General features: G+C 42.5%; 1 protein-coding gene and 1 pseudogene across 2 annotated transcripts in view; one reads left to right on the top strand and one right to left on the bottom strand.

Annotated features, from left to right (window-relative positions):
- Window positions 1-24,155, bottom strand: part of LOC143843039 (schwannomin-interacting protein 1) — a 448,653-nt gene that overhangs the window by 255,994 nt on the left and 168,504 nt on the right. The gene's annotated exons all lie outside the window — the stretch shown is intronic.
- Window positions 9,516-9,624, top strand: LOC143844099 (U5 spliceosomal RNA; annotated as a pseudogene).

Below are 24,155 nucleotides of genomic sequence, written 5' to 3' on the forward strand. Positions count from 1 at the left end.
GAATATAAAGTGGAAAATATTTCCGGGGTGTTATACCTATCTGCTGTCAGTGATTCTATGGGTTCTAGGAACACAATCCTAAACAGATCTACCCAAAATCCTACTTAGGCTTATTCAATGGGGCTTATTCCCTGGAAAGCATTATTCTTATTTTTTTTAGGATTACACAGTAAATCCTAGTTGGTCCTTGTATTTTAACCCAGCAGCCCTGAATAGTTTCTTTAGTCCCTCATTTGTAGGTAAAATAAGAATATATAGGCAGAACCTCCCAGAATTGACAATGGTCCTGTTGGGCCTGTCCAAGCTCTTATTTTGTATCAAAAGTAGTTGCAAATTTTCACATTATCTTGACAGAAACATCTGTTTCTCAGAGATCCAGCCTGGCTACCACAGGCCTTAAGCTACAGAAGCACAGTACATTGAGTCTGGAATAACAACTGTGTTTTAAGCGGTAAGTCCCACATGGCTACTTGTGGAGAGCCAGCATGATGTAATGGTTAAGAATGGCAGAATGTAATCTGGAGAACTGGGTTTGATTCCCCCACTCCTCCTCCAAGTTAGAGCAGCTGGGTGACAATGGGCCAATCATGGTTCTCTCATAACTTTCTCAGCCCCACCCGCCTCACAAGTTGCCTGCTATGGTGAGCGGAAGAGAGGAAGATTGTAAGCCACTTTGAGGCCCTGTAGGCTAGAGAAAAGTGGGGGATAAAACCCAACCTTTTTCTACTACTGCTTATTCCACTCTGACTGGGTGGTGTCTGTTCAGAACCCTTGTCACATCTATCCACCTCCTAAGGAAGCCTGTTCCACTGAGAAACCGCTCTGTCAGGAACTTCTTTCAGAGATTTAGATGGGATTTCTTTTGAATTAATTTCATCCCCTTGGTTCTGGTCCGTCCCTTCAGGATAAGAGAGAACAACTCTGCTCCTTCCTCTGTATGGCAGCATTTTAAATATTTGAAGATGGTTATCAGATCCCCTCTCAGTTGTCTCCTCTCTAGGCTAAACAGACCAAGCTCCTCCAACCTTTCTACATATGTCTTGGTCTCCAAACACCTCACCATCTTTGTTGCCCTCCTTCTCTGGACACAGTCCAGTTTGTCTACATCCCTCTTCAACTGTGGTGCCCAAAACTGAACACAGTACTCCAAGTGAGGCCAAACTGGAGCAGATTAAAGCAGTACCATCACCTCCCATGATCTGGACACAATACTCTGTTTGATACAGCTCAAAATCCCATTTGCCTTTTTAGCCACAGATTCATACTGCTGATGCATGTTCAATATATGATCTACTAAGACTCCTAGATTCTTTTTTGCACATACTGCTGTCTCTGCTATATTTGCACTGTTTTTTCTTCTCTGTTGCAGAATGGGGTTATGATCACCTGGGTGTCAAGGAAAAAGGCTTTGGTTGCTGGACTCCACAAAATGATTACCTAGTATGCCAAAGCAATGTATGCCAATCTGTGAATAGGCTTGCACCAATCCTAAAACAGTTTAGAAAAACATGTAAAAAGTATACCTAAAAACATACCAGGCCCCTCCTTTAACAACAATGAAAATTCAATAAGCAGGCATCAAAAATGGTCCTAAGAAATCCCTTGGTAAAATATTTCTAATTAACAGAAAGACCTCTGAAAGAAGGACATTTTGCAACATTTTCTGAACTTCAGCAAGGCAGATACCCTCCTGTCCTCTTCTTATAACCATGCAGAGGACAGGGACAATGGTCAAATAAGATCATGCCTCGATAGAAAAGGGATGTATCCTTTTAGGAGCACAGTACAGAAGAATCACATTGTACTATCTTTAAAGAACCAAGGAAGTAGTCGATAACCCAATGATCCAGGGAGAAGCCAGTATTGATTTAATCTTCTCCAGGTTGTTATAATCAGAACAGAATAAACCAACGTTCAATTAACATGCAGAGTTACATTTTCTAATTGTCCTGACTGCATACTCTAGCTTTAACCAACAAATTAAATATTGACAAATGTTTCACGAAAGCACAACAACACTAGTAAACAGCAATCAGACAAATATATATATGCTGCAAATGAGTCATTTTCAACGAGATTGTTTATCCTGGCCTCAGAGCTCGGTTGTCTTTGAAATTGCGGCTCCTTTGGATGTACAATCAACATGCGGAATAAATATGTGACATCACTTTCCCTCCTCTGTGCCTGATGCGTGTTATGAACCACTCTGCACAATGTAGAAAGAGTGACGGTGGGGAAAAGTAGCCTTGACTGCCCTCATTAATCTCATTCAGCCTTTGCCACAGCCTGCAAGCAGTGACACCACACTTGAATTTCCCTGATTAGAAACCTCAGTGCATGGCTTTACGAGTGGGACACAAAGCTCTTCCATCCATTTCTTGCATGGTAGGAATGGTGGGCTTACGTAAGTGAGGCTGGAAGAATATATCATAATGATGTGGTTGAAACCGAGGAAAGAGTGGAGTATGCCAGCAAGAGATGAGCACAGGTGGTTTGCCACTGCCTTCCACCTGACAGTAGAGTAGAGCAGGGAGTAGAGTAGAGAGTAGAATAGAGCAGGGGTAGTCAACCTGTGGTCCTCCAGATGTCCATGGACTACAATTCCCATGAGTCCCTGCCAGCAAATGCTGGTAGGGGCTCATGAGAATTGTAGTCCATGGACATCTGGAGGACCACAGGTTGACTACCCCTGGAACAGAGTATAAATCAGGCAAGCAATTAAATCTTTAAAAATTCAGACAATAGCAACATGTTGATTGCTATCTTTGAAAATATTTATTTATAATTTGATTGATAAAACTGCTCCTCCCTGCAGTCATAAAAACCATTTAAGAACAGGGCACTGAAGTACATTTCCACATATACTTTGTATTTCTTTTTGCTCGACACATAGGAATGACTGGCTCAAGGTCATTCATTTTGCTTCACGGCAGAATGGAGATGTGAACTTAGGGCTCCCCAATCACTCTTCCATATTTTAATTGTTACTAAAGCCAGCTCAGTTTATGCTTCAACAGTGAGTTACATAGACTGAGGTATCAGAAGGCCAGATTGTAGGAGCTTTATAGGGCCTGATAGAACCCAATAAGCTGGGGGAAGGGATTGTCAGGGATTTCTCTTGGTTCACTGCTTGGTGTCATCTGCCGGGGACCCCTGAAGAACACAGGGTCAGGAGAGCTTCTAGCTCTGTGTTCCTCTTGCTACTGACTCCCTCAATTGCAATCTGTGGACAGCACTGTCAAGGCCACTTGACAGGCCATGCATGCCCTCTAGCATTCATCTCTTGGCCTCCTGATTCCTTTCCCCACAATAGGCAAGAGCCAGTGAGTAGGTGGTCAAGACCTGACTCCCCACAAGCTGCCCCAACTCACCACCACTAATAAGCTGTGGTAGTGGCAGCTCTTTAAAAGAGACAAGCTTCCAGGGACTTCCCAAGCAGGCAGTGGCCTTTCCCTTACACCAGGCTGGCTCCTTGAATTAGCTGACTTGCTGAGTTGGCACTTGATAGTATACTTGATAGCTGGTAACTGGTTTAGCATGTTGGCGTAGTAATTAAGAGCAGCGATTCCCTGCTCCCCCACATGCAGCCAGCTGGGTGACCTTGGGTTTATCACAGCTTGATACAGCTGTTCTGAACAAGCAGTAATATCAGTAATACCTTAGCCTCACCTACCTCACAGCATGGTTGTTGTTGGAAGAGGAAAGGGAAGGTGATCGTAAGCTGTTTTGAGACTCCTTCTCCTTCTTCTTGTATGAAAGAGAGCAGTTTGTTGGTAGAGTTAGTAAGCCACATTAATTTTGCTTCCCAAGTTCCCATCTTAGAATCCTACAATCATAGTTGGAACATATCTCCAGGGTCATCTAGTCCAACTCCCTGCAGAATGCACAAAATTCACAACTACCTGCCCACCCACAGTGGCCCCAGTTCCATGCCCAGACGATGCCTCCCCCAAATCAGAATTCTTGGCCAGTCTGGCCTGGAGGAAATATGGCTTCCAACCCCGAAGTGGTGATAGGGATTTCCATGGGCACGCAAGAAAGGGCCACAAGAGCCAAGCTCAGACACAGTCTTTTCTGCCTAGCCCCTTAAAATCTGCCTAAATTCTCAGAATCAGCATTGCTGTCAGGTGGCTATCTAGCCTTTGCCTAAAAACGTCCAAAGAAGGAGGACCCATCACCTCCCAAGGAAGCCTGTTCCACTGAGGAACCACTCTGTCAGGAACTTCCTCCAGACACTGAGGCATCTGGAACCTTATATATGGTAATTATAAGCATTGTAGTAAGCATCCGGGAACTGGGTAAGTACTACCGATTCATCACCCAGCCAGGGAGAAGGATAACAATTATGATGGAAGAAACCTCATCGTTGGCACTACACTCCCAGTTGCTAGATCAAAAGCTTTATGGGGCAGTGTGGGGTTATATTATGAGGAATTTGTTTTATTTATGCATTTGAAGATGCCTGTATCCTATTTTTTGTTCACCAAACAGGTTCCAAGGCAGCTAACAATAAATCACACTCAACAGGAATGATGTCAAAACCCTATTTTTTAAAAATCTCTTATAGAATAGGTTCTACACCCCCCAAGAAATCAATATAGTGCCTCAGGCACAAAAGGCAAGGATGGATAGTTGATCCTACTCAACTGCGTCTTGAACACTCTGCTGAAATTCTCCTGCCTGGATTCAGCCAGTGGAGACCAGTTTGGACCACCTAAGACTAAAAAAAAAAAAAAAAAAAAAAGGCCCTCACAGGCTTTAAATTTATGACAGGATAATTTCTACTGAATGATTAAAGTCTGAGAGAGGAGAGAATGGAATTTCCCACTTCATGTGAGCATGGGTAGGTCACCTCCCTAATTCATTTAAGAAGCATTTCTAATCTTTTGGGAGACTTGTTCTCTGTAATAACCATGAGACCCAACTATAGGTAGCATATGTTATAAATCAGGTCAAGAGTCCATCCTGACTCACAGTCACATGTATATTGGAGGGACTCACCATAAAAACAGCTCTGTGAAGAGGGTTCCAGCCTCCAGGTGTCAACTGTGGATCTCTCAGTATTAAACCTGATCTCCAGACAAACAAGATCAGTTCCCCTGGAGAAAATGGATGCTTTGGAGGGTGGACTCTATGGCATTAGATCCTGCTGAGACCCCTCCCTGCCCTAAAGTTTGCCACTGTTAACCACCACACCATGCTGGCTCTTGTTGTCTGTTTACTACTTGAAGACTGCTCTACACCTATTTTAGGATGTGCACTCTCGTTTCATGCTATTTTAACACCCTCGTCTTGCCATTTTATACATTGTTTGAATGTTTACAATTCTTAATTGTTGTTTCGATGCTTTTGTCACCCTGTTTTTACTTTTTGAGCTTCCCTAAGCAGTAGCCAGAGGGATAGCATGTAAATTTTCTAAGCAAACAAATAAATAAGGGGCTTAAAATGGGTGTGGGAAATTGTAAGGTAAAGACAGCTTTCTTTTCCCCAAGGATAGCAAGTAGAATCTCCCCAGTCTCCCCACTGCTACTCTTTGCATGTAAATTAGCTGGGGAAAGGCTGACCCATGCTGGAAATGTTACAACCCACTTAGTGAAAAACACTAGCTGACCCTTCCATAACCAGCAAATGTGACATTGGCCATAAGCTTAACACCCCCCCCCCTCAGCCAACAAGGGTGAGGTGGGAGGATAGAGTAGCCAGCTCAAAATTGGGAAACTTTTGCAGACTGGAGGTTGGAAGCTACAGAAGACAAGGATCTCTGTGGGTCTCGTAGAGTCCACCCTTCAAAGCAGTCTTGGTTACAAGTGGAACTGATATCTGTAGTCTGGAGATGAGCTGTAATTATGGTGGTCTCCAGATCCCACCTGGAGGCTCAGAAACAGGAAGCCAAGTACTACCAGATCAGCCCTCTGTCTTAAAGGGGGGAACGGACCTTTCATTTTTCTCAGTCTGAAACCCGAGAATAGATTTTGGAAGTTTGCGCTCTACGGACAGCATGCTTGAGAGCACCTAGCCTTCCCCGTTCTGCGACCAAGCATGTTATTATGAATGCCGTTCAAACCTTCATAGCCATTTGTGACACTTTATCACATTTCCAATTGGCAATTCACATTATTGAGAAGGCATTAAAGGATTTCTCATATCTAACTTTGACGGAAGCGTAATGTATGAGGCGCCTTTTCCTGACGCTATGGATAGCCGTTTCAAGCTTTCAGGGGTGAAAACAAAATTCTCTGTCGATGTTGACCTCCATGATTGATGCTCTGCCAGTGACTTTGCCAAGAAGACAAAGAGCAGGATTTTCTCCAGCATTCATCAGAACAAGCAAAAACTACCAGTGCTGTGTTCATATCGTAATCCCACATGCAAATAGCTCTGTGTCAATGTTTCAGAGACCACCTATTCATAAGACAGGAAGAACACACTTCTGGGAATAAGCCCATTAAACAATATGGCAAATACTTCTGATTAGATCAGTTTAGGATTGCTCCCTTAGAGGAACTACATGTGAAGATTTTCTCATTTCTGCCTGACTTCCTGGAGGCAGGTTGCATCAGACACCATTCCAGGTATTGTTACAACCGAGGACACCACCCTAAATCAATTAGCAGGGCACTGATGTCCCCTGTACAGAGTTTGTTGCTCTCACATTATCATGAATTGACTTAATTAGAAATTCACAGAAAAAAAAATTCTTTACTGCCATTTTAATGCGAAGCCATTAAATGAGTTGATTGAAAACATGGTCATAGGCCATGGCAATTTAATGTGCAATGCAATGAAGTTTTCTGCACAGCGATGTTAAAAAACCCCTTCCAACTTATTTAAGAAGGACTTTATGCAATAGACTATGCTATTAGGCTAAATTGTATAATTACTGTCACCGGAGGACATAAAAAGATGTCCTAGAAAAAATTAATTAGATTTTACATCCTTTAGGAGATAGGTCTGGTTAGTTAAACTAGGGATACTAACCAGCTGGTATCTTTCTGGCTTAACCAGTAAAACCGTGGTGGTCAGTGAACCAGGATCAAGGTATTAAAAGTTAGCTAAATACAGATTCTGCCAAGTTCTAACCTGTCATAACCAGAGGGGGAGAATTACTGTTGTGGAAGGTTTAAGTGAGACAGAAAAGTTTAAAAATATAACAAGGGCCCAGTTGGATAAGACCAATGATCTACCTAGTGGTTAAGAGCAGTGGCCTCTAATCTGGAGAACCGGGTTTGACTCCCCATTCCTCCACATGCAGCCAGCGAGTGACCTTGGGCCAATAACAGTTCTCTCAGAGCTCTCTCAGCCCTACCACCCTTGCAGGGTGTCTGTTGTGGGGAGAGGAAGGGTAGGCAATTATAGGCTGCTTTGAGACTCCTTTGGGTAGTAAAAAGTGAGGACGAAAAAAGCTCTTCTTCTAGTTTCACAATCCAGCATTCTTCCACACAGGCAGTTATCCTGGACGGCTAATTTCATTCACATCTAAGCAACCTTGGGGTGATTTAACACATGCCAGGGGAAAAAATGCAGGTTATTAGTTCAGGCAAGGTTTCCACAAAATCTCATGATCAGGGATTTGTCAGGAGTTTCTTTAGAGCCAGCTTGGTGTAGTGGTTTAGAGCAGTGGTCTCTAAACTGAAGAACTGGGTTTGATTCCCTGCTCCTTCTCCACATGCAGCCAGCTGGATAACCTTGGGCCAGTCACAGTTCTCTCAGAGCCCTCTCAGCTAACTCACAGGGTGTCTGTTGTGGGGAGAGGAAAGGTAGGTGATTGTAAGCTGCTTTGAGACTCCTTTAGGTAGTCAAAAGCAGTGTACAAAAAAAGCTCTTCACTTCTATTTCAGTTTTCCACACATGGCAGCGAAAGTCAGCATGGGTAGCCCCTCAAATCAGCCTCCAGATTCACAGGGGATGGGGGAAGAAGAGAAAGAGAACAGGATTTTATTCCACAGTATATTATTATTCACCCAGAAAATCATGTGGTATATCACGTGGCATCCTAAGCCAGAGGAAGCTTAAGGTTTGGATCTCATGAACATTCATCCATAAACTAACCGGAAGAATTCAACCGCTTATTTGTTTTATCAAAAAAAATCACAAAGCCAGGAGATTCAATGTTTAAAAGCTTCACTTCTCTAAGCAATTAAAAGAACACTATCATTGCATTTTCTGTTTTTTCTTCCCAACTCTGATGGCTAGAACCTTATTTTAAAATTAATGCCAAGTTTTTTTCCCCTCACTTGCATCTGAAGTCTTCAGGTCACTTAAAACTGGCCAACAACGATTGCAGAAGTACCAAACAGTACACATTATACCCTTACTCCATGCATTTTCCGAAAAGCAATTGTTATTCTTTGTGGATAACCCGAAAACCAAAAGCTGCCAGAGATTTCTAGCCCACCAGCTGAGAAGTGATGCAGACTTTAAAACAGCCTATTGGGGATCAATGCAACAAATCAAGAGCTGTACATTTAAACTGTATATTTGTCCATTCAGGCATTGACCCACAGGAGATAGTAAGGGATAAGCTGCAGGTAAGCATATGGCTTGGCAGACTGATGCCATGAACAACTCATTGGCCGGACTCTCAAAATTCATTGTGGCTGTATTTCTAGCTGCAACAAAACTCTCTTAGACTCTTGGAATGCACCAAATTCAACAGTCCCTCAGCCTTTTCTTGTATGGCATGTGAAGACAAAAAGTAGGGAAAGTTATAGACCCTGGCCCCAATTTCCCTAAACACTTCTTTTCTCGGGGTTTGTTTATTTATATACTACACCTCTAGTCCAGCTCTCTCACTAAAACTCAAAATGGACTAGGCAGTGTGAACTGATAACAGTCCTTACGATCAGACATCAAATAAGTATAGTGTAAGTCACTCAAGGTCAATCAATAGGAAGAGCTATCCAATGAGCAATTTCCCCTGGTCAATGACATGCCATCAGGTGTGTGAGCAAAATGTGTTTGTCAATCTGTCGTTCTTGCTAATCCCATATCTCCCAGATGCACACACACAGATGTAAAAGGTAGATTTTTTTTTTAATTTAAATATGTATTTTATTTTCAGAAAAAGAAAAATAGATTATACTCTTCATTTGTTATACTTAAATCCCCTCCTTTGAGTGTCCCCTTTTAGTTTATCTTCTTAAACAGTTCAGATAAGGGCCCCATTGTTCTTGAAACACTTATTCTGTTTTCCCATTAACTATCACTGGCAGTCTTCAAGCAGAAGTTGGATACACACTTTTCTTGGATGCTTTAGGATGCTTAGGGCTGATCCTGCATTGAGCAGGGGGTTGGACTAGATGGCCTGTATGGCCCCTTCCAACTCTTTGATTCTATGATTCCCATTCCAATAAAGAGGTGGCATGTGAAGGGGCTTTCAAATGACTTCATGAATGTCTGATTCAAATGGATAGCCAAGTTGGTCTGAAGGTAGACTTCTTGATTCGGTAGTCTTGGTTTAGTAAGCTTCAGAGGGTAGCCATGTTTCTGAAGATAGACCAATAAGAGATCCAGAGTGGAACTGGTTTCTCTTCAGATCACATAAATCTTTCGCCTTTTACTAAAGATTTCCGTGGGTGGAAACTTTCAAGAGCTGTCTCTCAAAAATCTTATACCCTGAAAGGCCTGTCGATCTGTAAGTTGCTACTGAACTCATATCTAGGTTTAGTATGATTGATAGCTGTAATATTGTCTATATGAGCCTGGCCTTGAAGACTGTAATTGCTGTACATTATGCTCAACATGGGGCTCCTGCAGAAAAACAGCATCCATGTGCTGAATTCTGTCCTTCTGTCCTATAACTCTAGGAATTTATTTTTTACCATGCCTTGTAGTAGCCAGCTTGGTGTAGTGGTAAAAAGCTGCGGCTTCTAATCTGGAGAGACGGGCTTCATTCCCCGCTCTTCCATTTGCAGCCAGTCATAGTCCTTGTGGAGCTGTTCTCACAGAGCAGATCTTCCTTCACAGGGTGTCCATTATGGAGAGAGGAAGGAAAAGGTGTTTGTAAGCCGCTTTGAGCCTCCTTCTAGTAGTAAATGCATGCTGTGATTGGGACCACACGTCGCTTCTCCATGTGACTATGTCAGCACTAGGGGTTGCAGATGGACACATCATTTATTAATAATGCTGCATTGCAATGTTTTATCTAAGAGACTGATCTCAGCTCTGCAGCATGCTGAGACACGTTTGTGTCCCCTGGGAATGTGCTGAAGCCTTACACAACTGCCTTACTGCATGCCAAACTCTACCTAGAACTTCAGTGCCACAGAAATCCTTTTGTTGTTTTCCAGACTCCACAGGGATCCATCAAAACCACATTCTTTGTAAAAAAGACACTTGTAGCTTTATGAGAGACTACAGCCCAGGTTCCCCTAAGATTCCAGACACAAAAGACACAGAATGCTCCACAAATTTCGTGTTTCATCCTTGCACAAGGTCTCCTGTTACCTTTCTCTGAATTGAATAAATTTACATACATGTGTTGTTGAGGCAAATATCCACAGCCTGTATTGTCAACACAAATTATAACACCTCTTACATATCAACCAAATGTAATTTGGTTCTAGTCTAAAGAGCCATTCGTGAAATCAGAATCCAGGAGCACCTTTAAGACCAACAAAGATTTATTTAAGGCCTTCGTGCTACTGGACTCGGATTTTATTGCGCTACTTCAGACCAACATGGCTACCCATTTGAATCAGACATTCATGAAGTCATTTGAAAGCCCCTTCACATTCCACATCTTCATTGGAATGGGTATTGCTTCCACTTCTTCCCTTACTACCACAAAAAATTGTGGGTCATCAAGAAACATGCTAATGACCCCTGAGTGCTTTTGGGGGTGGAGAGGGGGCAAGGAAGCATTACTGATGCAGCCATGTCACTTCCACATGATGACACTCCCACACACACCACTCTAGGAATGTCCCTGATCTCTATGTTAAAGGCTATAGAGATTGGATAAATTCCTAGAGCATTGTGGATGCGGCAGCTGGAAATGACATCACTGGTTCCACAACATCAGCTCTTCCCCTCATTTTCTCTCACTGCAAGAGTGAACAAGACCTGGCAATGGAAGGAGTTTCTCTGCCTTGGCAGGTAACCTGGTAAACGTAATTGGGTGGGAAAGACCTGCCCCCATAGTTCTGAGCTTTCAGCCTTTATTGTGCTGCCAAAGGAAGAGGCAGCTCTTTGGCTGTTGTAGTAACAACAGCAGGAGCTGAAATCAGGAGACCTTTGCAACACCAGTCACAGCTTGAGAAAAGGAATTAAGGCTATGCAGGACTTCTAAGATGTCCATAAGTCCTACTCACTGTGAGGTGAGACAAATCTTGACCAGAGTGAAAGCTTTTTCAGAGGCCAATTGTTGCTTTTGTAATACCTTCCCCTGTCCACTTAACTCACTGGCATCTACTTTATTGTTCTTTAGGAGTCAGGCTGAAATATTTCTTTTAAATGTGGGGTTCCATTCTTTTTTTTTAGCTCTTTTTTCTGGTATGTTTCTAGTCCAGGGGCCAAGTTATTGACATCATTTTATGCTGAATGGTGTTATATATTGTTTTTATAGCTCATTTTTACTGTTGATAATTGTCTAGTCATTTTGATGATTTTATTGTATCATTTTCAGATTTGTAAACCCTCTTGAGCTGATCTCTGGAGAGGCAGCATATAAATCTCTAAATGAATAACATTTTCTAAATGCATGCCTACCTGCGTAATTCATACAGGCTGTTGTTGCTGTGGACTCCATCGAAATAAACCAGATATCAAAACACAAAGCTGGAGCTTATTACTATCGCTGATGCAGGATTGAAAACCACTCGGAGACTTCTGGCTCCGATGGAAGTTATGATTCCTAAGTGCCCTCATTTCATACGTCTTGCTTAATGTGAGTTTTGTAAAGAGGAACACAAACGTGGCCCAGCATGCTGCAGAGCTGTGCTCAGTCTCTAAGATAAAACATTGCAGTGCTGAACGTCAATAAATTAGCTTGTGTCCGTCCACAACGGGTAGCAGAGACACAACCACATGCAGAGGCTGAAGCAGAGTCCCAATCATAAAGCACATCTCTACTAAAACCTTCACTTCTGAAGAGATTAGAAATTATCTGCATGGCTGGGGAAAGGCTGTTTCAAAGCAGGGGACTTACATTAACAGTCTCTTCCTGCCCGTTCTTGTAAACAAACTCAAATGAGAAACTGGCTGCCTCTTAGTGTTCCTGCCAGCGACACACGGTCTTAGATTTGCAGATGCCTTTGAGTAGGGCTGCCTGCTCTGGGTTGGGAAATACCTGGAGATTTGGGGGAGGGGAGCATGGGGAAGATGGGTTTTGGTAAAGGACTTCAGTGGGGGATAATACCTTAGAGTCAAATTCCCAAAGGGGCCATTTCCTCTCCAGGCACACTGGTATCTGTCACCAGGAGGACAGTTGTAATCTCAGGAGATCTCCAGGCACCACCGGGAGGGTGGCAACCCGAACATCAAGGAATATCACTCCTTCCCCCTCCCCAACTAGGGTGAGAATCAAAATGTTCTCCAGACTATCCATATGTTATATCTGTTTTCATATATTTGCATTCAACATGATAAACCTTGAGCGTGTGCTGTAGTACGCGCCTAGAGCATGCAAAACTAGACAGCAAAATGGCTGAGAACAAGAATACAGAGTTAGAAAGGTATTGGTTTGAATCCCACTGACAGCCTCTGGTTCTTCCTCTGTGACTAGCACTTGCACTCATGCAAGATCATAGGTTGCCTAAGGAGGTGGTGAGCTCCCCCTCACTGGCAGTCTTCAAGCAAAGGTTGGATACACACTTTTCTTGGATGCTTTAGGATGCTGTGGGCTGATCCTGCGTTGAGCAGGGGGTTGGACTAGATGGCCTGTATGGCCCCTTCCAACTCTATGATTCTATGATTCTATCAGTGTTATTCAATAAGACATTGTGCTAGCAAAGCGGAAGTATGCTCTGTGGGACAGGCTGTCCAGCAAGTGTGGAATGTGGTCATAGAAGCCACACTTTTGTGAGGGTGAAAAACCATTACAGGTATGCAATGAGAGCCAGCTTGGTCTACTGGTTAAGAGCAGTGGCTTCTAATCTGGAAAGCCAGGTGCAATTCCCCACTCCTCCTCCACATGCAGCCATCTGAGTGAACTTGGGGCAGTCACAGTTCTCTCAGGGCTCTCTCAGCTCCACCTGCCTCCCAGGGTGTCTGTTGTAGGGAGATAAAGGGAAGGCAATTGTAAGCCACTTTGAGACTCCTTTGGGTAATGAAAAGCAGGATCTAAAAAAACAGCTCTTCTTCTTTTTTAGTACCAGATTTGTACAACTACATGGTGTGCTTTCTCAAGTATTAGATGATAAATTTAAAAAGGAATGTACCCCATTCTGCTATTTTCAGCTTCTTTCCATTATTCCTCATCTAAAACCATCAAATCATATCACTTAAAAAACATACTTAGGTGGTCCTTATCACGCAAACAGACCTAATCTCCTTTACCTCTGTTTAGCTCAGCTTATTGTGCATTTCCCACCAGAATAATATGCTTCAAGAAGCCAAGCTCTTATGAAAATGGAGCTCGATTATCGAAAATCATTTCCTCCCCATCCAATATCACCATGAATTCAAATTAAGTACCTTAAAAGCAGCAAAGTGCATCCCTCATTCTCAGAGTTATTTTCTCCTTAACTGGTAAACCTTCCATCCCCCAGGAGAAAATTATATCAGCTTTCTTTGAAAAGTTAACGTTTGTGAGTACATAAATGCTACCTTTTAGGGACTGCAATTAAATGGTCATTTAAAGAAACGTTTTGTTGAGGAAACATTGATTGTGCCTTCCCTATCAGGAAAAAAAGAGCAAGGAAGATCCTCCAGCAACAGCTCACGGGTTACAAGGACAGTGTGAACTCCATCTGTGACCCACTAGGTGTGCATGGGTAAAGTGCTGCAAAGTTGCAGTCAACATTTGGCACCCCCGGGAAGGGATTTCCAAGGCAAGCGAAACTGCATTCTTCTGTAGAGTCTTCCTCAGAGGTCTCCTTTCCAAGTACTGGCTCTGCTAACTTTCCGAGATCTGACGAGGTTGGGCTATACCATTCCACCTTCCCTCCACCATGACACTAGGTAAATGTCTGTCAAGTTGCAGTTGAGACATGCTGACGTGAACAAGGGGTTTTATAAACCTCTGCCATGTCCTCCCTTAGTTGTCTCTTTTCTAAACTTTATAGTCCTGTCATCTGCAACATAAGTGCAAACTACTGTTCGTTGAGTTGGGTGTAATGGCCTACCCTAAGCAGGTCCTCTCAGAATCCCACTCCGGTCTATTTCCCCCCAGGAAAGTGTTCTTAGAATCACACTGTGTGGTTTGCTGAAAAGACAGACGTATCTTATTAACTCAATACAATTAGAAGGGGACTACAGAAGTTTTAAGTTCTTTTGTAGGGCTTTTGCAGTGGTAGGCATCTCATCTTTAGAATGTCTTTGCCCTTCAGGCTCACCTGGCACATACTTGACTGTCCTTTAGTTGCTAGGCCAGAGTATTTCTTTTGACACAGGCTTTTGTGGATCCATCTTTTCAAAGCTGTTTTTATTATTTTCTAGCCTGAAAGCTATTTTATGGATATCGTTTTAGGATACTCAGTGCTGTTCTTTGCTGTTTCTTTGCCCATGGATTATTTTTAATATTATGTTGTTTTATGATTTTATAGTATTGTTTTTACTTGGGCACATTTCTGAAAACTAGCATATAAAATTTTAAATAATCACCATAAGATTGTCATGACGTCAGAACCTTGTCATTGTATTCAAATAAATGCAGTACATTCCTGGTCATTTGTTACTTTCTCCTCTTAGGGGTTTGTGTGTGTATGAAAGAGCATTAAGAATTTCCCCTCAGAATTTGAGAGAATGGAGTCACAAAAGTGATGTGGACATCCTCCTGCTTTCACATATTCTAAATAATGCAATTTCAACCCACTTCAGCGATCCTTTACAAGATTTTGCCATTTCACACAATAAAATCCCATTGCCATGCGCATTGAAAGTGGACTGAAACATGTGTTATTTAGTGTGTGTGAAAGTGCTCATCATAATAGGCTCTGAATCAGCATAGATTTTGGGTGGGTAGGATTCTATGAGGAGAATGTTAATCTAAAATGTCCCCAGACACAAATGCTATAATGTTGACAGTGTCTGAAGTGGTTAAAACCCATCACTTCTTGTTTACAAAGCCAGTGTTTTGGTGGCAGAATGGTGGAGTGGAGCTGTACATTTCCTTTTCTTCTCCGCTTAACATTTTCTTCGCTTTCAGGCTCTGTAAGCACCAGTTCTTTTTAAGATGAAGCTTCAAATTCTTGAAATAAAAAAAAAAACTCCGGGGAAATATCAGAGCCTTGTAAAACAGTGGCAGGTGGGTTCAACCATGTTTCCTTTAAAGAGCAAGCCTGTCTTAAGGAAAAAGCACAGGCTCGCTAATGAAAGTCAAAAGCTACTTGCTATGAATGGAAAATCAGGCAGGAGATATTTTGGATGATGAGGGCAGCATGTGTGACTGCAGAACTGGTCTTCGGCTCTGGCATTTCTTCCCTTTCCATAACGTGAGACAGTTTTCAGCTCTCACCATTCCCAAACATTATGGCAGTGATTACATTTTATTCAATAAAAAAATAGGTCATATTAATGAATTCCAAATAACAAAGTAAAATAGAAGACTCTGAGTTCCTAATCTGAAACAAGGCCCAACGCTAGGGATTGTAGGGATGTCAGATCCTCCAGTGAGGATGGGTTTTTCTCTGCTCCCAGGCCCCATATATCTGCCACCAATCAGCTGGCCAGCAGGGGGACTTACTGCAAAAAAAGGGAGGAACACCTGGCGATTTCAACATGACCTGGAAGAACATTTATTTATTTTATTTATTCCTTAGATTTTTAGCCCGTCATTCTCCGGGGACTCATGGCAGGGTACAATATCAGGGATATTGAGGCAATGCTTTGGTTTGGGGGCAAAAACTCCACGGTAGAATTCTCCCATAGATGTTTCGGCCCCAAAATCAGAGCATCGCCTCAACGCCAACATGCCTACATCACTTCTGGGTCATGCTGGAAATCATGTGGGCATGTTGCTGATACATTGAATGAAATTCCCTGCTCCAGTTAAGCTGACATCCCATGCTGGCTGCCAGGAGGGACCTGGCAACTCTAAGGTTGTTCTAACAACTACTGTCTAAACTCTGGTTCCTTCCGTGAAACCAATGGGCAATGATAATCCCTTTCATAGCCTTTTGAAAGTATCCATAGGCAGCCTTCTACTGGAAATAGAATTATGGGCTACATAGGCTTTTGTATGACTTAGCAAGGCAGCCACCAAGTTTTTATGTTTTTTGGACTTTGTATCAGACGTGCAATGAGTGTTTTATGCCACCCTGATACACTACCTGAAATAGTCTTTTCTGCTCATGGTCACAGTGCACAGGGAAAAGCTGCTTTTAGCCTCCCCCTTTTCCTATTCTGCTTTTGCATATTCCAACTGGAGCAGCTAGTGGCTCTGTTGTGAAAATTTTGTTTCCTATGTGTACACAATTTTTCTATTGGAGCCTGTGTTGGAGTGGTACAAGAATGTGAATGTGAAGACAGTTTCTCCATTTCCCCTGCACCATAGTCATGAACAGAAAAGGGGATATGTGCACCCAGGAGACATAATACGTCCACTGACTGTCTAATACAAAGTCCCCATGTCAGTAGTTAGTGTTGGACTAGGATCTGGAAGAATCTCCACTGTGCTATGGAACCCTGTGGGGAGATTTGGGGCCAGGCACCCCCTCTCAGCCAGCCTTTCTCACAGGGTTGTTATTGTGCAAATACAATGCAGGAATGATTTGGAAGGTCCTCTAGGTCCCCATCAGAGACTAAGTGGGAGTAGAAGCAGTGTGAAGCTAAAAAGGCAAACAGGATTTTGAGCTGTATTAAAAGAAATATAGTGTCCAAATCATGCAAGGTGATGTTACCACTTTACTCCACTTTTATTAGACCTCACTTGGAGTACTGTGTTCAGTTTTGGGCACCACAGCAGAAGAAAGATGTAAAGAAACTGGAGCATGTCCAGAGGAGAGCTGCAAAGATGCTGAGGGGTTTGGAGACCAAGTTGTATAAGGAAAGGTTGAGGGAGCTTGGTCTGTTTAGCCTGGAGAGGACTGGGAGGGGATTTGATAACCATCTTCAAGTATTTAAAAGGCTGCCATATAGCGGATGGAGCAGAGATGTTCTCTCTTGGACCAGAACCAATGGGATGAAATTAATCCGAAATAAATTCCACCTAAACGTTTGGAAGAAGTTCCTGACAGAGCAGTTCCTCAGTGGAACAGGCTTCCTCGGGTGGTGGATTCTCCTTCTTTGGAAGTTTTTAAGCAGAGGCTAAATTGTCATCTGACAGAAATGCTAATTTTATGAACTTAGGCAGATTGGATGTGGGTGGGCAGGAAGGGATGTGCCAGTGTTTGTATCTTGTGACCCTTCCTTGCATATCAAGGGAATTGCTAATTGCCACTGTGGGATGATAGGTCAATTTACTCCAGGCCAGGCTGGATTCTGGAGATCTTTGGTAGTGGGATCACTTAGGCATAAAATTGAGGTCACCGTGGATAGACAGGTAATTGTGAGTTCCTGCATTGTGCAGGAGGTTGGACTAACTCTATGATTCTGTGATTCTAAATCAATCAATCAATTCTCCCAGCAAACTCAACAACTTTGTAACATGTAAATTCCACTTTGCATATAGTCTTCTCATGCCCTTTGTTTGATAAACAACACTCTTCTTTGTTAGATCCTCTCTTACAAACAAATTATCTGATCACAGTATTAAAAAGTTAGCATCTGCAGTAACAGAACATGTAGCAAAAAATTTAGCCATCGTACTCCAAGAAAGGGCATAAACTTGCACTACTAAGGAATTGGGCATTCTGTTTTCTAACAGCAAGTGAAAGAACACCTAAATATTTGAGGACAGTGAGTTTGTGCTAAGTGAAGCTGCTGAGTTTTTTTAATTAACTTATATTTCTGTAATTGATGGTATTGTATGCCAATAAAGGTTCATTGTATTGTATTTTATATAAATTCACCTTTACATTGTCATGATGTACAAAACACATCTGTTAATTTTAGGATCAGTTCTTACAGGGTTCCATTTTCTGTGGTATTAAACCCAAGAGAAGAATACATGGGAGAAAGGAACAATATGGTTCATCCCAGGCTAGCAATATCTTTCCCCCAAGAGAAATAACCGATTATCAGTTCCTTCCATTTGGTTAATTGAGGCCAAATGTTAACAGTGGTTAGAAGAAACAGAGTAACAACCATGATATGGTTCTAAGGTTTGCTTCAGATCCTCCCTACCTCCTGGGAGATGGGGACAATGATATCACAGTGCTTGAGATTCAAATAATGTAGACTAGAGCAGTGGTCCCCAACCTTTTCCTCACCGGGGACCGGTCAACGTTTGACAATTTACTGAGGCCGGGGGGGGGGAGTCTTTTGCCGAGGGACGTTGCCGCTGCTGCCTGAGCCCCTTCTTCACTTGTTTCCCCATCGGCACCCCTGAAATCCCACCGCCTGCTGGGGGGCACTCCCAGCAGTAGCTGAGCAGTGCCACTCCAAAGGGGACCTCCAGCCATGGCGGCCGCTGGAGAGCACCAAAGATGAGCCGGCAGCAGAGTGGCAGGGCAGCCCCTGAGGCAGCAGCCAGGGAGAAGGATGAGGAGGAGCCGCGGCCCGGCACCAATTGATCCATGAACCGAGACTGGTTCCCGGACAGGGGGTTGGGGACCACTGGAGAATTTCCTAAAATAGGACACCTGATCCCTTACACCAGGCTTTCTCAACAAGGGTTTTGTGAAACCCTGGGATTTCTTGATGACCTTGGAAGGGTTTCCTGAATGGGTGGGTTAATTTTTATAAATTGTTCAGTGTTTATATGGTCAGGTTGACCTGCCCTCCTCCTCCTCCAAAATGGCCAGTGATGGGCTAGGAGGGGGTGGGAAGGGGACAGGCCCCGGGTAGTTGTGTACATAGCTATACTTCCCAACCATATTCTGCATGATTGTGCCACTTCTGGTTTCTCGAAGCCTGAATAATGTTTCAGGTAAAAGAGTTGAGAAAGTCTGCCTTACAGAAACAAAGAAAGCCTGCTGTTGAAGGACAAGAGTAGAGTCCTTGCTTTGTCTGCAGTAGGATGGTAATTTTAAGATGGCAACTTCTTCATAAGGATGGAAGGTGACAATGTGGGCTAATCAGTTCAGAAGTTACCCTTAATGGGTATCTTTGAAGGAAGATAGTGTGAAAAGGTTTAGGGCCTAAAAATTAGGTCGGAAATTAATATTTTGCCCTTTCCTTCCATCTCCCTGTGATACCTTTCACAATCACTAATCTTCCTCCTAAAGAGATCTTTCTCCTTACAGATAAAGGAAAGACTAAACATGAGTTCAGAGGCCTTTGGATTATAAGGCCATACTAGTTAATGCTCTAAAATTTCAGGCAAAATGGCCTCTTTGCTAAACTGTAGAACAGGCAACATAATATAAATATCACTCTGCTTTCTTTAATTGGATTTGGGAGGATAAAAGGTTCCTCTTCTTGACGCATTACCGAGAGCATAAGAGCTGAACTATCATGCGACATCAAAACTCATTCAGATTGGATAAAATATCATTAGTACATATCAGCAAAAAGAACGTATCTTTAAAAATTAGCATTAAAGTTCACTTTGCCACATAGAAAATGTTGTGACAGCTTTGGTCTGTAATACTCGTTGTCTTTTACTACAAAGTAGCTGTGCCTATTTTGAAGAACATGCAGATAACTTTGCCTTGTTCAGAGCTCCATAAATATTGCAGTCTGTAGTGATGAGTAATGGAACACAGTCTCATCTCATTTACTGTACCTGGGTCTGGTCATATTTCATGCCCCTTATCACAAATTATCATTCAGGCTACTGAATGCAGCAAAAAATTCAAGGATCTCTGATTTAAAGTGTGCACTTTAGAAAGGTACAAGTCAAGTCTGTAGATTCACAGAGGCAGCTGGAGCAAAAAAGGGGAAGATCAGGAAAGGATTACCTGATTGGAAGGAACTGTATTTCAAGAATCGGAATACCACGGTCCCACAAAAGGTATCTTGAAGGCTGGCACAAAGCCTCAACAACTGACCTTTTATTGGAATGACCTGCCTGATGAGGTCAGAGAGACTTCCACACACGTCTGTCATACTGCAGAATGTGCAACATGAAGATCTGGAGGAGGGCATCTTCATAAAGGGATCAGAATTGCAGTATAACAGAACAGTCTAAGAGGGCATTGTCATAACAGAACAGGGTTGCAGTGTTTATTGTATGTATTCCCTTGCTTTTACTGCATCATCTACTGTCTGTTTCATTTCCTTTCTGCATGATGATTATGTTATGCCTTAGACTGGGGTGCTTCTGTTTTTGTTTTCTAATTCTGTAATCCTAGTCCTATTGGATTGATCCTGGGTGCTTTGTGCTGTTTGACTGAAAGGTTTTCTATATCTCATAATTCCACCTTGAGTCTCAGAGTTATAAATAATGTAAATAGATATATTATTGGTGAAGAAGAGAAGGCTAGAGAGGGAAGGACCCCTGGACAACACCATTCTGCTCTGTGGCTGTCTTCTCTTCCCTCCAACCACTACAGCATCTGGCAGGGGCAGCTCTTTAAGGACAGATCCTTATTGTCATCCATAGAACAGATTATCAACGATGGAATTTGCTTCCTTCTAAATAACCTTTAGCACCCTCTTTAGTGTTTCACCTTCTTCATGTGTTATATGGAAACCAGGGATTAATGTTTGTTTTTATTTATCTTGCAACCTGCAATTTGACTTCAACAATTTCTGTCAGGGAACATTGATAGTAATAGAGTCAAATTGATCATAAGAAGTTGAAAACATGGATAAACCATGTTATCCAGTCCTCTAGGAGTTCATAATCCAAGTATTCCTCAACCTTACCGAACTGACCTTGGTATATACATACAGGATGTATATACATCTAGGGCCCCATAGAAATCTGCCTGGCTTCAACCAGAGCCAGAGCTCCCCAATGAAATCAAGGCCCTATCAACAGTTCTGTAGGGCCTAGAAAATGGAGCTCTTCCACCCGGTTTTTGGATAAGACCAGCGCTGAGAACCCCCACAATCAACCCAATCACCAGCAGACTCTTGATACCCAATACATCCCTATTATATGTTGTTTATTGTTACATGCTATTTATTGGTTACTTATGACTACTATATCACTTTATTTCAAATGGTTGCAAATATTTATTATGCTTCCTTGTTTTCTCTGTTCTGTGTACACTGCCCTGAGATGTCACAGTGAGGGGTGGCATATAAGCTGAATGAATGAATAAATAAACATACATACATATATGGAGCTATGGGTGAAGTGAGTGAAGTGAGTTAGGCAAATTAATGATTCTCCATTTGTTGGTCTGATTATACATCTTGATTGGAGCTGTACTGAGTGGTGTGAACTCTTTGATATGCTGTTGTTATGGACTGCACATTTTAAAAGCTTAGAAGTGCTGTACAAGCAGTAAAGGATTATGAAGAGTTAATTCTTCTCTTCCCCTAGCTCAATTTTTCACCTCATTGACGACTTCCCCCACCAGAAGATTGAGCATTTTTAGAAATGATAAAGAACTTTATTGTACTTTTATATTTCACTGAGTGCTAGTTTTAAATGCTAATATTGTTGTGAACCGCCCCGAGCCTGCTTGCAGGAAGGGTGCAGTCAATAAATCAAGAAAGAAAGAATGCCAGGCTGGTACAAGCAGAAAACCTTGAGAGAGTTGTAGGCTGGGAAGAGACTGAGTCAGATTTCTGTTTTTACTGAGCCTTAGCTGAACTTGGGGAGACAGAGAACTGTGAGAAAAGTTGGCAAGGAAGTTTGGGAAATAGGCAGAGACTCCCATTCAGGCCAAGGAAAGGGGAGAGATCTTCTAAAAAGAGAAGAAAATTCCCTACCCAGACAAACAGGGAGTTAGCTCTGAAGAATAAAGAGAACCCTGATCTGTGTGGTTAGAAACTGTCTTTGGAGAGCTTTGGAGTCAAGCCAAGTACTGGTGTTCCAAGAGAAGGGGTTTGAGCACTAGAAAGAGTAATAAATGTGTTGGAGAATACTCCAAGGAAGAGTACTGATGTGTTTGGAGACAACACAGGAACAAAACCCTCCAAATATTTAAGTCACGGTGAGAAGCTTCAGAACTAAATGATGTGCATGTGCTGGTTTTATCTCAGAAATTTCAACCACTGATTACACCTGACATTTCCCCACAATGTTATATAAAATATTTTATTATTTTTGAGTTTTAATATACAAGCATCATTTAAGTTGTTTTAGTTAAAGAGAATCTAGACAGCATCCTAAAAAGCAGAGACATCACCCTGCCAACAAAAGTGCGTTTAGTCAAGGCTATGGTCTTCCCAGTTGCAATGTATGGCTGCGAAAGTTGGACCATAAGGAAGGCCGAGCGTCAAAGAATTGAGGCTTTTGAACTCTGGTGCTGGAGAAGACTCTTGCGAGTCCCTTGGACTGCAAGGTGAACAAACCGGTCAGTCCTAGAGGAGATCAACCCTGACTGCTCTTTAGAAGGCCAGATCCTGAAGATGAAACTCAAATACTTTGGCCACCTCATGAGAAGGAAGGACTCCCTGGAGTAGAGCCTAATGCTGGGAGCGATCGAGGGCAAAAGAAGAAGGGGACGACAGAGAATGAGGTGGCTGGATGGAGTCACTGAAGCAGTAGGTGCAAACTTAAATGGACTCCGGGAAATGGTAGAGGACAGGAAGGCCTGGAGGATCATTGTCCATGGGGTCGCGATGGGTCGGACACGACTTCGCACATAACAACAACAAAGTTAAAGAGAGTTGCTGATCCTTCCCTTAGGCTGAGCCAGCAGCCAATATATTATATTGTTATAGGCTGGGACAGCAAGAGTTCTTCAGAAAAGAAGAAAAAACATTGCAAGGGCAACAGTCACAGAAGGGAAGTAGAAAAACAGAAGGAAAATCTTGCCTCTGAGAGAATGAAGGTGAAGGGAGCATCATAGCTGTATTTCTGTTCTCCTTGTCTCAGCATGGGCCAGCTTGAGTTTGATTTTGTCAATGTTTGTCAAGGTGGTGGTAAAATCTAAACCCAAATATCAGATCCCTTCAAGCACAAACAGCTGAAAACAGGGTGCTATAGCTATTGCCTTGGTGTGCAATCCAGAGCAACACAATTGGTTTGACCACCATTCAGTTTTTCTGCCTGGTGGTAGTGGAAAGTGCCAAGTCACAGCCACCTTCTGGCAGCCTTGTACGGTTTTCAAGGCAAGAGATGTTCAGAGGTGGTTTGCCATTGCCTATATCTTCATTGCAATCCTGCACTTCCTTAGTGATCTCCCCTCCAAGCATTAACTAGAGCTAACCCTGATCTGACAAGATCAGATTAGCCTGAACTATCCAGGCCCAGGGGGCATTTCTGCCTAGCGGGTAGAATCTAAAAGAATATTTTAATGGTATTAAACTTATTTCTTACGCTTGCACAGTGGAAATTTATGATAATGCAATGTTTGTAATTATGTATTGGGAGGATTAACCAAATTACAACTTATCCTTTTCATTTATCCCATTCCCAGAACTCACCACCACTCTTCATTTAAGTCCTAACCAAACACTCTGTGATATATAGAAATGTCATCCATATTTTGAGCAGGAGGAGACTGTAGCTGTAGAACTTCAGTGTCAAAGAGATGAAGCATTGTACATTGGGAATTAAACCTAAAGTCATATTTCACATTCATCAAAGCTGGGAATGAGAAGCGCAGTACATGTGAAAGGCCCTCGTTGCTCACAGCAACCAGAGATAGAGGAGATGGGCCAAAGGAGGATTAGTCATAAATGTCTAAATGTCCTGTGTGATATAATGCAGGTGTGTTACCACCAGATTTCACACAAAGCTGAAAATTGAGGTGAATGTAGAGATTCTGTGTTTGGGCCTCCCTGCTGGAACAATCTGAAAGGAAGCTTAACCAATATTGCCAATTTCCTATCTAGAGCAATCGCACATAAATAAATACAGATTCATAAGACTTGGGGAAACCCACATG

Source organism: Paroedura picta, chromosome 8 (genome assembly GCF_049243985.1).
Source record: "Paroedura picta isolate Pp20150507F chromosome 8, Ppicta_v3.0, whole genome shotgun sequence".
Classification (NCBI taxonomy): Eukaryota; Metazoa; Chordata; class Lepidosauria; order Squamata; family Gekkonidae; genus Paroedura; species Paroedura picta.